The sequence below is a fragment of the Protopterus annectens genome, chromosome 13.part0, assembly GCF_019279795.1.
Source record: "Protopterus annectens isolate FY-2018-M chromosome 13.part0, PAN1.0, whole genome shotgun sequence".
Taxonomy (NCBI): domain Eukaryota; kingdom Metazoa; phylum Chordata; order Ceratodontiformes; family Protopteridae; genus Protopterus; species Protopterus annectens.
In genome coordinates, this window is record NC_056747.1 from 899,260,926 (window position 1) to 899,273,350 (window position 12,425).

General features: G+C 42.3%; 1 protein-coding gene across 3 annotated transcripts in view; it reads right to left on the reverse strand.

Moving 5' to 3' along the window:
- Positions 1–12,425, reverse strand: part of NBR1 (NBR1 autophagy cargo receptor) — a 1,427,595-nt gene that overhangs the window by 432,890 nt on the left and 982,280 nt on the right. The gene's annotated exons all lie outside the window — the stretch shown is intronic.

The window sequence follows — 12,425 nt, forward strand, 5'->3', positions numbered from 1 at the left end:
ATTGCATACTTCTAGGAAGAGGAAGGAAATCAAAGCATCCACAAAAATCCATGCAGACACAAGGAAGACAGGAAGACTCCACAAAGAGTATAACCCAGTCAGGAAATTAATTTTAAGGCCAAGTACTATGAGGCAGCGAGTCTAACCTCTATACCCCTGTATTGTACTTTCATTAAACTTAAATACATCAAAACAGGAATGATGCATGGCAGATACATTAATATCAATTCTTACCGAACAGCAAGGAAAAAAAATCTATCTCAAAATACTCTACCTTTTGCTTATACCATGTAAAAATTCAGCTAGAATTGCTGGAGCCATGTCAGACTCCAAACCAGTTACAAGTGGTGTCCCACAAGGCTCAGTCCTGGGGCCTCTCTTGTTCGGTATATATTTCTCGGAGGTACAGGCCAACACGGAAGGACTGTGGCTGACCAAGTTCGCAGATGACTGCAAACTGGGTGCCATAATCGACTCTCCAGCCGACACAAGCATCCTCCAAAAGGGCCTCATAGAAACAGACAACTGGTGCCAGAGCCATGGCCTCAAGCTAAATGCCAAAAAGTGTATAGTCATCCCCTTTGGCAAAACCAAAGTGTCCACAAATTACCACATAGGTGGTAATCCATTAAGTACAGAAGAAGTAATTAGGGACCTGGGGACCCAAGTTGATAGCAATCTCTCATTTGACAACCACGTGGCCAAAGTGGTTAGAAAAACATTTTATATAGCCCACCTAATCATGAAGGGATTCACATCTAGATCAGGGGAGGTCATCGTGCCTCTTTACTCATCCCTCATCAGGCCCATAATTGAGTACAATGCCCCTTTTGGGATGTACCTTTCCAGACACCTGCAGCAACTGGAAAGACCCCAAAAGTACCTCACCAAGAGGATCAAAGGGCTCAAACAGATGCCATATGCTGCCCGGTTAAAGAAGCTCCAGCTCTACTCAGTGGCATACCGCCTGTTCAGAGGCGATCTGTGCCTGACATATCAAGCCATGTCCAACCCGGAATTAATGGACATGCTGCACCTCAGAAAATCTAAATCCCATCGAGCTATGCGCTCGAGAGACTTGAACCTCAGCACTGAAATAAATAGGACATGCTGGAGGGACAGATTCATAACCCAGAGGCTCCCTTCACTCTGGGATAAAATCCCAGTCCAAGTTAGGCAGAGTCCCTCATTGACTCTCTTCAAGAGGAATCTTGATGAGTGGATGGGAGATCATAGGTTTACCCCGGGTATCACTTCTGTGTCACTGCTAGACAGAGGCACAGTATACTAACCTCGAAAAAGGGTATAGCAAAATAAATTTAAAATGGGTGGTGAAAGCCAAACACATTCTGGCTAGGCTTATAAATGCCCTAGGGCAGATAGCCTAGTATGAACCTATGAACCTATGTACTTCTAAGAGCTATGATAAAGCAGTACTGTGAGTTAAGAAAACTGAATGACAGAGAATACAATGGTGTGCTAAGATGGAAAATGCTGGACAACACACAGTTTTACAGTCAAATGAAGTACATTACCGTTTCAATTATTATATGTATATACTTTTTCTAACTAAATATACATAAACATCCTTGCTGTTGTCTTAAAACCATTCTCATTCTTTGCAACTCTAAACTTGTAAAAGCTTCCCTATGCAGTCACACTTTTTTTTCTGACTTATCTATTCCTCACATTTTGAAGTTCTCACTGAATCTTTATTGTGTTTTTTTTTTTTTTTACTCTACCAAGTGACAGATTATCTTCTTGAGAACAGCAGCCTGGATGCCAATAAGACTTTAAAGAAAATGTTAAAGCTTGTATTAAAAATTAAAAATGCAAGCAGAGAAAAAAAAGTCAGAAAGGGTCCTCAAGAAGGTAAACAAAATGGAACTGTTAATTGACGACCTTAACATCTTATTTAATATTCCCTAAAACAGTAAGCCTCAGACAGGTAGTACTCAAACCTTCAGGGCAAAAAGTATGCCCTCCTTGGCCTGGTACTCTTCATAGTGTCTGATTCTGACATATCTAAACAAGGAACAGGATTAACCCCTTTACTGACGATGCAAAGATGTAGCAGTGGTGGATAGCATGAACAATCTATAGAGACAGAATTTGAAAAGCTGAACAAATAGGTAGAAAGTTGAAAGCTTAGGTGGCACAGTCAAGCCAATAAAAAGTGAGGGTTCAAGGAATTCAGGAATACCAAAAATACCCAAACTGCGTTGCAGACGAATCATGGGGACCAAAATAAAAATTAGTACAGAAGAAAAGTCTTTCCATAAAATAGGCATGCAAACTAAAATGCATAGAAGTGCACTGGAGTTTTTTTTGTATTACTCATTTACTCTCCAATGTCTGGATTATTCTACAGGCATAATGCACACAACTAATCCTGGACAGTATGCCAGTCAATCAATGGGCATAATGCAATTCTTAAATAGCATTAGGAGAAACGTACAGCATGCTAAAAGTAAAAGAACAAACAAAAAAGACCCAAACAGAAATTATGGTCAACAAAAATCTGAATCACACAGGTAAGGTGCTGACTAATGAAAATTCCCAAACTCGAAGTAAGGGCAGATGACCTCTACCATTGAAACAATACTATTTTGACTGCTTAATAAGTAGACGTTGTGGCACAGAGTCAAAAGGGGTTGGGAAGATCAATGAAAATTACTCCATGAACTTTACATTCATTCAAAACACCACTGTGTAGTAATACTGTGGGCTTTCTTAAAGCCATGCTGCTTTTCACAGAAAAAAAAGGCTAAAATGTAAGCTATTGATGTTAAGCATGAAAGCTAATTTTGACATTTCTACTATTTCATCCTTGACCTAGGAAGCTTTAAAATGGGTAGAAGAAAAAGTGATATGAAGACGTCACAAGCTTTGGTAAACGTGGAGAAAATCAGTCACCCAGAGGCTTGTCATAAGTGGGCAGATTCTAAATTTAATAACTTCATAAGTATGGAATAGGCTATTGATCCATGAGGATCTTTAGAAACCTAGCCAAACATTCCCATAAAGTGTTTTAGACCATATAAGTATGAATAATTCATAGGTGATTAGAACATTTACATGAGGGACAATGATGCTAAACCAGGCATCAATTTGCAGTCACCCATTCAGTCATCCAGATTACATTCAATAGTATTAAATAAATACTTTCCTTTATGTTGACAACAAGGCCATTCCAAAGAAGTTTAATTCTCTGTGATACATATTTATCCCTCCAATATGCTATGTTTATGTTGCAAAAGAGATTTAGATGTCTTGAGCAGGTGTTTATGGCACCACTGTTTCTGCAAATGTGCAGAAGGTCTAACAGGACAGGGTTTGTTGAGGCTCTGTATGCAGAGAAAACCTCTCAGAAGCCTATATGACACTGAGAAAAGGGACAGTCCGCACAGCTTTCATGATTTACGCCTATGATTTTCTTAGTAAGAAAGCTCTGTGATCATTCACATTGTGTCAGATGCTTTTACAGGTAGGTACATACTGAAGGGGGCAATGTACCCAAGGAATGCAATACAACAGAATGAGCACATCACTGGACCTGGATACAGTACTTTTTGGACAAGAAACATATTTTCTGAATTATCAAAAGCAAACATACATTTATATAACAATAAAAAGAGTAATGGCCATTTGAAACGCTTCTCCGATGTTGCTTAGTAAATATAAAATGTTAATTTGGGAGAGCGGTAAGGCAGTACATTCAATACAAAGGCAGTATTTGCTTAAGATCAACACTAAAAGCTGCTGTTTACCAAATAGTGAGCAGACACTCACAATATATAGATAAATGTCTCAAGTCCACACTGTGGTCAATAAATCCACTCGATAAACATAAATCCAGTATAAATTCCAAATTTCAGCAGTATTCACTTCACCACTTCACCAGCTTTTAAAAAAGAAGCGGATCGACCACGTAAATATAAAAGATATAAACTGAATTTTATTCAGACACAAGAAAAACGGCAAGTGCTTTCACCCGTAGGCTTCATCAGGCCATAGGCAATTAAACATTTAAATCATTTATATACCTTCTAGTACATCAATTAATCATGACATCACTTCCTAGTTTTAATTATAATGCTAATAATTCAATAACACTTGAACAATAAAACATTCCATCATATGAATAAATATTCTGTATGATTATTACAGGTTCATAGGTGTGTACTAGGCTAATGGCCTGGAAGCCTTTACAAGCCTAGCCCATAGAAGTGCCCTGGCATCGTGCCACCTGACTTTAGTTCCCAGTGTCTCTATCAAGTAGAGCCACTGGAGAGATCCCCAGGGTGAACTTTCTATTTCCCATCCGCTCATCAAGACTGCTCTTGAAGAGGGCCAGTGAGGTGCTCTGCTTGACATGTATGGGAAGTCTATTCCAGAGCATGGGCAATCTCTGGGTTATGAACCTGTCCCTCCAACATGTTATGTTGATTGTGGTAATGAGGTTCAGGTCTCTGCAGCATGTGGTGTGGAGGGATTGAGATTTCTTTAGATGTAGTATTTCTAATAGAGTTGGGTCAGACATGGCTTTGTAAGTCAGGCAGAGATCGCCTCTTAGTAGACTATATGAGACAAAAGAATAGCTGGAGTTTCTTGAGTCTGTCCATGTAGGACATGTGTTTAAGGCCTAGGATGCCTTTGTGAGGTACTTTTGTGGCCGTTTCAGCTGTTGCATGTGTCTAGTGAGGTACATGCCAAATGGGGCATTATACTAGATGATTGGTCTAATGAGGGAAGGGTAGAGGGAGATGATGACCTCTTTCTTCCTGGATGCAAAACCCTTGGTAATGAGATCTGCCACATAGAAGGACTTTCTGACCACAGTGGCAATGTAGTGGTCGAAGGAGAGGTTGCTTTCAACCTGTGTTCCCAGATCTCTTATAATGCCTTCAGTGTTCGGTGGGCTCCCATCGATGTGGTAATTAGTGGGAAGTGAGTTTTTCCCAAAGGGGATGAAGAAGCATTTTTTTGGCATTAAGCTTAAGGCCACGGTTTTGACACCAGTCATTGATCTCAGTGAGGCCTTTCTGTAGGATATCTACATCACTTGGGGAGTTAATAATGGCTCCCAGCTTGTAGTTGTCTGTGAACTTGGTCAGTCAGAGTCCCTCCATGTTGGCCTGGACTTCTGAGAAATAGATGCCAAACAGGAGAGGACCCAGGACCAATCCCTGTGGGACTCCACTCGTGACTGACCGGCAGTCTGACTTGGGAGTCCACTACTTTCACACTGTGGGTTCTATCTGTGAGCCAATTTGCAACCCACCTAGTGATATAGGGGTTGATGTCTAGTTTGGTGAGTTTATCAATAATTCCTGAGTGGAGAATGGTATCAAAGGCCTTGGCCAGATCGAGGTAGATTGTATGAACTGCCTTGCCCTCATCCACAGCTCTGGTGACTGACTCAAATAAGTCAACCAGGTTGAGCAGGCATGATCTTCTTTTTACCAAACCAAACTGCGTGGGATCTAGCATTTGGAAATTCCCTGCATCCTTGTTAATTAGGTCCAAGATGATGCGCTCCACAGCCTTACATATCAGACTCTTCAGGCTAATGGGGCAATATTTCCCAGGGTCTGTAGTCACTCCACCTTTATGGAGAGGGATGACTGTAGCAGTGCACCATTCAGTAGGGACAAAGCCTGAGGTGAGGCTGTGATTGAATAGGGCACACAGATGTGGTGCCAGTTCACTCTGTAGTTCATATAGAACACATCCAGGGATACTGTCGTGTCCCATGGAAGCTGTATTCTTGGCCTTGGACAATGCCGCTTTAACCTGTGCTCTAGTAATGCTGGGTGTCTGGCATTCCTCCGGTATTGTGATTGGTCCTTTAGGGGGGGAGAGAGGGGTAAAGCTGGCACTGAATCTGTCAGCCAGGATGTTGGCAATATCTGTTGGCTCAGTATAGGAGGTACAATTGGGGAGTAACTCAGAGCAAACCTGGGTATTGCCGTGGAGATTCTTGATAGAACTATAGAAGGCTTTGTGGTTGTTTTTAGTATCTGCCACAATTCTGCCTTCATAGCTAGCTTTAGAGGTTTTGATGAGGGATCTCAGCTTTTTGTTGAGGCTAATAAGGGAGTTTTTCCAGTCTTGGAACTTCACTTTTTTCTGCAACAGTTTCTTCCTTCTGTTATAGAGTTTATTAATGGCAGGGGGGACCACTAGATTGGCTTCCTTTATTTGGAGGAGAGCATCTTGGTTCTGTTGGGTATGGCTAGTCCCATGCATTTATGTACGTGTTTGTACAGTGCATTGGTGTATGATTCGGCAGTCATACATCTATTTTCCATTGACATGGGTGCCGTGATGTTAGCCACTTCTGTTTTTAGGAGCCCAAAGTCAGCTTTGGAGAAGTTTTCATGGTGGTTACCTTTGCGGGGGTGTGGGTGAGATGTTGACTTTCACGGTGATTAGTTTGTGGTCGGATCTAACCAGGGAGGAATTGACTATTGGTGTAGAGCAGTGGTTGCCCATGTTAATAATAACCAGGTCAAACATGTTACTTCCTCTAGTGGGGGTAAGAATGAGCTGGTCCAGGGCATTGGAAGTGATGAATTCCAGGAAGCACTGGGCCAGTGTATTGGTGCACGAGTAGTTTTCCCTGCTGATGGAGGGGTAGTTAAAGTCACCTAGTATGAGTGTGTTGGGTTGGACCCTAATAGTTTCCAGGGTGCTTAGGAACATAAGCAGGCTACAACCTGAATCGCCATCTTACCCAATGTTAGTTGCACCTGAAGTATCTCAGATGCATTACACTCTGGGCTACTAGTTTGGAGGTGTGCATATCCTTTATGAATATGGAGACACCACCACCTTTGGAGATTCGGTCCATGTTCTGGGCCTGAAAGGTGTGGAATGAGTTATAGCCTGGCAGCACAGGGGTGCTTTCTACTGCTTAAAACCAGGTCTCCATTACAGCACAAATGTCGATGGTCTCCATTTTGAAGAGTGGTTCAAGCAAGTGCACCTTGAGATTTAGACTTCTACCATTGAGCAGCATGACCCCAAGATTGCATTTATGTATAGCGGTTACTGTGGTAATTTGGTTTTTGGAACATTACCTAAAAGAGGCTACTACAGGGGTGGCAAGAGCCTTAGCCAGTATCCGGAAACCCCGGAGTGACAGATGCAGGCCATCTCTGGCAAAGCATCGAGGTCTGTCAATCATGTCATCCCAAGCAGACAGATACTGGACTCCCTTAGAATGGCACCAGAAACTTAGCCAATTGTTGAAGTCAATTATTTTCTGCTTGTACTGCGGTATCATTCTGGGTGATGGTAGGCTGCTGCTCAGGGCTAGGGTCATACCTGCCTGGTGGACAGTGGACAGTGACCTAACTTTTGACCAACATGTGTCTATTATTTTAAGAAAGTCCTTCTATGCTGTACAACTTATAAACAAAGGGACTGCATCTAGGACTACGGATGTCATTGCCCTCCTTTAATCAGCCTTCATTAGGACAATTATTGAATATTATACCCATTTGGCACGTATCCGACTAGGCACAAGCAACGACTGGAACCACCGCAGAGATACCAAAGGATAGAAGGCCTAAACAACATGTCTTACATGGACTGACTCAAAGTACTGTCACTATACTCAGTATCCTACAAACTGCTCAGAGGTGACCTGTGTCTGGCATGCAAAGCATCCTCCAACCCAATACTGACAGATTTACTGCACATCAGTAAGTCAAATGACATCAGAAATACTCTGTCTAGAGATCTAAACCTCTACTTCAACATCAGCAGAATGGTCTGGAAGGACAGGTGCATCTCGCAGAGGTTACTGCTGCTCTGGAAGAGACTCCCTATCCACATAAAACAAAGTTCATCTCTATCTATATTCAAGTACAGTTTTAATCTATGGATGGAAATTAGAAAATGTACCCTATGCATGGGTCCACTCAAACTATCTACGGTATGATCCCAATTATTCACAGTAGGGGTAATACATAATTATCGACCATGAGATAGGCAAGGCCAGTCTCTAAACAAATGGGATAGGTTAAATCAAGCACAAAAAGGGAAACTAGCAAGGCTTAACATGACCCACACAGGTAGCTAGCCTAGTACTTACCTATAAATATAAGAAGCTGGAGCTGCCAAAATGGCTTTGTACCAAACTAATGTCAGTGTGAAAATTGTCATAGTAGTGCTGCAACCTGCCATGACAACTTCCCAAGGTGTTGTGCCATAAGGCTCGGGCTTAGCAGTCATCAGACCACTGGGGCTGCAAAGGTGTCTCAGCTAAGTTGTCTACCGAAGACACAATGTGGACAGGAAGGTTCTCTGTCATCTGCATCGATCTTCTCCCTCATTTTTTATCTTTCTGTTTCTTGGACAAGGAACCAGCTGAGGTGTGCAAAGTGGGTGGCACTGAGTATAAGGATTCTGTGTGGGCTGCATGGACTTTGGCCCTACACTTAAGGGTTTTGCAGTGAAACGTAGCACAATTCTGACAAATGGAAATGTGCTGATGCCCCAAACAAAGCAAATAAAAGGAATGGAAATCTTAATAAGAGATTTGCTTCCCACACTTCAAACAGTTACCATTTTAAACATTAATCAGAAGAATTCCCCAAGAGGATACTTGCATGAATGCAGGTTGTAGGAACTCTGGTTAAACAAGCTGACAGACTGCAAGCATTAGATAAAACAGAGAAGCACATTGATTTGCATGGCTAGAAAAAACTGAAAGATGGCACCGACAGATGCCCTTTTATACTATGACATCCAGATGTCAGTCCTCAGAAATCTGTCAGTTAGGGAAGACGTAAAGACTCTGGGAATTTTGCTGGTCACGGGCTTTTGCATGGAGGAAGACCCAGGAATTAGCACTGTAACACTGACTATGAAGAACATCCATCTTTCAGCTATTAAAATAATTATCATCCAATCAGTTCTAACTTCAAGTGGTGTTGGTCTTTTGGAGAACAAAGTTTAAGCCCCAAGGTGAAAGACTGCTTCTTGTGCATTGTTTTATGCATTAACCCTGTTTTATTAACAGCATGAGGTTAAAGGGAATTTGATAAGTTATCATACTAAGAAACAACACCAAAAAAAGAAATACAGTAAAGTACAGTTGTGTACACTTACCATAAATGTAGATGTTCGAGTGTATTCACTGTTGCAGTCATCACACTTGGGTTATCCTGCCATGGGTAGCCCTCAGTTGGCTTGAATACCAGAGGCTTAGTATTTCTGCGTTGGTTGCTGTCACTCCAGAACTGACGTCAGGTCATCAGTGGTATAAAATCAGGCAGCCAACACCATTACATCAGTTTTTCTTGCCCCAAATGTCAGAAGCCCCCAAACAGGGAGCTAGGTTATGGTGGAAGAACACCACCAGTAGAAAGTAAATACCAAAAATCCCTGTAAGGAGCGAGGAAGAGAGAGAGAGAGAGAGAGAGAGAGACGAGGGGGATGGGGGGGTGGGAAACCAGGACTGCAACAGTGAATACACTCGAACAGCTACATTTATGGTAAGTGCACACAACTGTACTATGTTCTTCTTGTTTCACTGTTGCAGTCATTACACTTGGGTTGATTCCCAAAGCTGAAGAAAAGGGTGGAGGCAGTCAAAAAGACTGGGGGCTGGCTAGGATGCCCTGCAAGACTGTGGTTGCAAAGCCTGCCCTGGATTTGGAGAAGTTAGGCAGGTGGTAATGCTTGGGTAGCGGCTGACCGGCACTTGTGCGAACTGCTTCTGCTTCAGGCTCTGCGGCAAGAAAGACTGGTGTAATGGCGTCGGCTGCCTGATTTTATACCACTGACGACCTGACGTCAGTCCTGGAAAGACAGCAACTGACGCAGAAATACTAAGCTTCTGGTATTCGGGCCAACTGAGGGCTACCCCTGGCAGGATAACCCAAGTGTGATGACTGCAACAGTGAAACACGAAGAATATCCATTAGTTATCATACTAAGATGGATGACAGATGCACTTTGACAGGGGTAAGAAAAATCCTGGCTAAACACTCTGCCAGTTACCGCAAAAATCAGATATCTGGAGCACCATTTAGCAGAAATGTCCTGGAAGTACACCATGCTGAAAATCTCATTGACTTAAGCAGGTTTATCTCTTAGTGCCACATATTACTGCTGCTTGCAATAACGATCACTTGTGACAGCCTGTCCTTGAATGGCAGCAGGCAGACATCATTCAAGCTGTTAACTATATGGAGTCCACAGGTCTGGATACATCTAAGATCCTTATTTTTGTTTCAAAAGTGTACTATTATGGGGTAGAAATAGAGGTCCTTTCCATGCCAAGTGGGGACTAGAGTGGAGAATCAGCAGAACACGTACCTCTTAAACTCTAAGTGCAATAATGGGGACAAAGCCAAAACTAATTGGGGGACGAAGTAAGAAAATCAGTGGAAAACTTTAAATATTTCTCTTATAAACCAAGAAAGTTGCTAGAATAGCAGGTTTTGCATTTATTTCCTGAAGGGTATGAAGTATGAAACTTAAATGTCGGTCATTATTTACTGACTGCAGTCACCAATGATTTGCCAGAAAGCCACACATTTTAACAACAGATCAAAAATGGAAGGCAAAAATGTTAACATTCTGTAAAACTATAGACAGTTGAGAAGTATGGAAGAGCATTCACTCCATCTGCCCTTACCTTTTTTTCAGTACCCTCAGAATCAGGGAGCAGAAGAGAAAGGCATACTACTGGGCTCATCTCAATATTGGGAGGAAAACATCTACCCCCCAGGCCTTTAAAATGAGTAATTTGCAACAAAAGGTCTGCATCAAACAGGTCTGACAACAAGAGTCCCAGACTCTTGGATATATTGCAGAGGGTCTACTTCTCTTGTTTGAAATTACACTTGTTTGAAGAAGAGAAGATCTTGACCAGTTTAGCGAAAGTGCACTTAACCGAAAGTGCACTTTCCCAAAACTCACTTTGCCGAGCCGCAGTACAGTGGAGACAAGGAAACATACCTTTTCCCCACTGTAATGGGATCTCTGAGTTAGTATATATAAGTAGTGGGGGGTTGGGGGGCACAGGGGAGTTTACCCCCCTGCTAAAATGTGTTTTTATTTGCTGGACTGGACCCTCACTACTTATGTATACTAAGTGCGAAAATACAGTCAGAGATCAGTAAAGTGAGTTTCGCGAAAGTGCACTTTCGGTTAAGTGTACTTTCACTAAACTGAGTCTCTATCCTCTCTTGTTCAAAGAAGTTTCAAACAAGTGAAGTAGATCCATCTTAGAATACCTGTGGGTCCAGCTTTCTCTGATAGCCATTGAGCCAAGACCTGCTCGTTTTGTCCCTATGGAATTTCTAGACTGAGGAAATACAGGCAGCCTGCAAACAGACTGCTACCTATCACAGCTTGTCTGCAAGGTTGACAAGACTGTTTGCCATCTTGTTTGTTTGCACACATTACTACAATGGTGTCTGTCTCCAACCTCACACACTCTTAAATCACTTTTGAATACCTGAAGGGCTAGAAGAATGGCAACTACTTTTTTCACATTTCTGTGTACCTCTCAGGGTTCTGCTCCAGGTTCCACTCAACTTGAGGAATGCAAAAGAAATCTTATGCATTTATCACTGAAAAAAAAAACCTTGGCCATGCATAGGAGCACCAAAGCTATGCAAACCAGAAGTCCCCTGACCAATCTAAACAGGCAGCTAAGAGGATTAATTAATACTACAAGCTGAGTGCACAGTCTTGTCAATTAATACAGTGACCTCAGAGGTTCGTACGAGGGACAAAGCTATGCATACCAGAAGTCCCCTGACCAATCTAAACAGGCAGCTAAGAGGATTAATTAATACTTCAAAGGCTAAAATTGAAGAAAAAGCAGCCTCTCAGGCAAAGGGCGACTACAAAGCTTTCTACAGCTGGGTCCATAACCTCAGGGGAAATGTGCAACAATGAGCAGAACTTAATGTAAATGGCATCAACCAGACAGAACCAGAGGCCATTGCCAACCTTTTGGCTGTCTGGTTCAGCTAAATTTTCTCCCCCCAAATGGAAATGCCACATACCACAGCGTCCCCTCCCGGCCAATACCAGGGAGTAGGTCATCAATGCACTTTCCAAGGCCAAAAACACTGCATTAATGGGCCCTGATAACATCCCATGATGCTTAACAAAAAGCATAAAACATGACCTCTCTGGTCCACTTGAATCATTTTTTAGCTGGAGCCTATAGTCAGGTTTTGTACCCAAGGAATGGAAGATGGCTACAGTCATTCCCCTATACAAAAGGTGGTCCAAACACTGATTCGGGTAACTACAGGCCCATAAGTCTGACCAGCCTCATAAGTAAGGCTATGGAAAAAATTATCATGGACATGATAAATGAAGACATAAGTAACTGCAAACATTGGACCCATCGCAGTTCTGCTTTGTTAAAGCAAGGTCATGCCTGT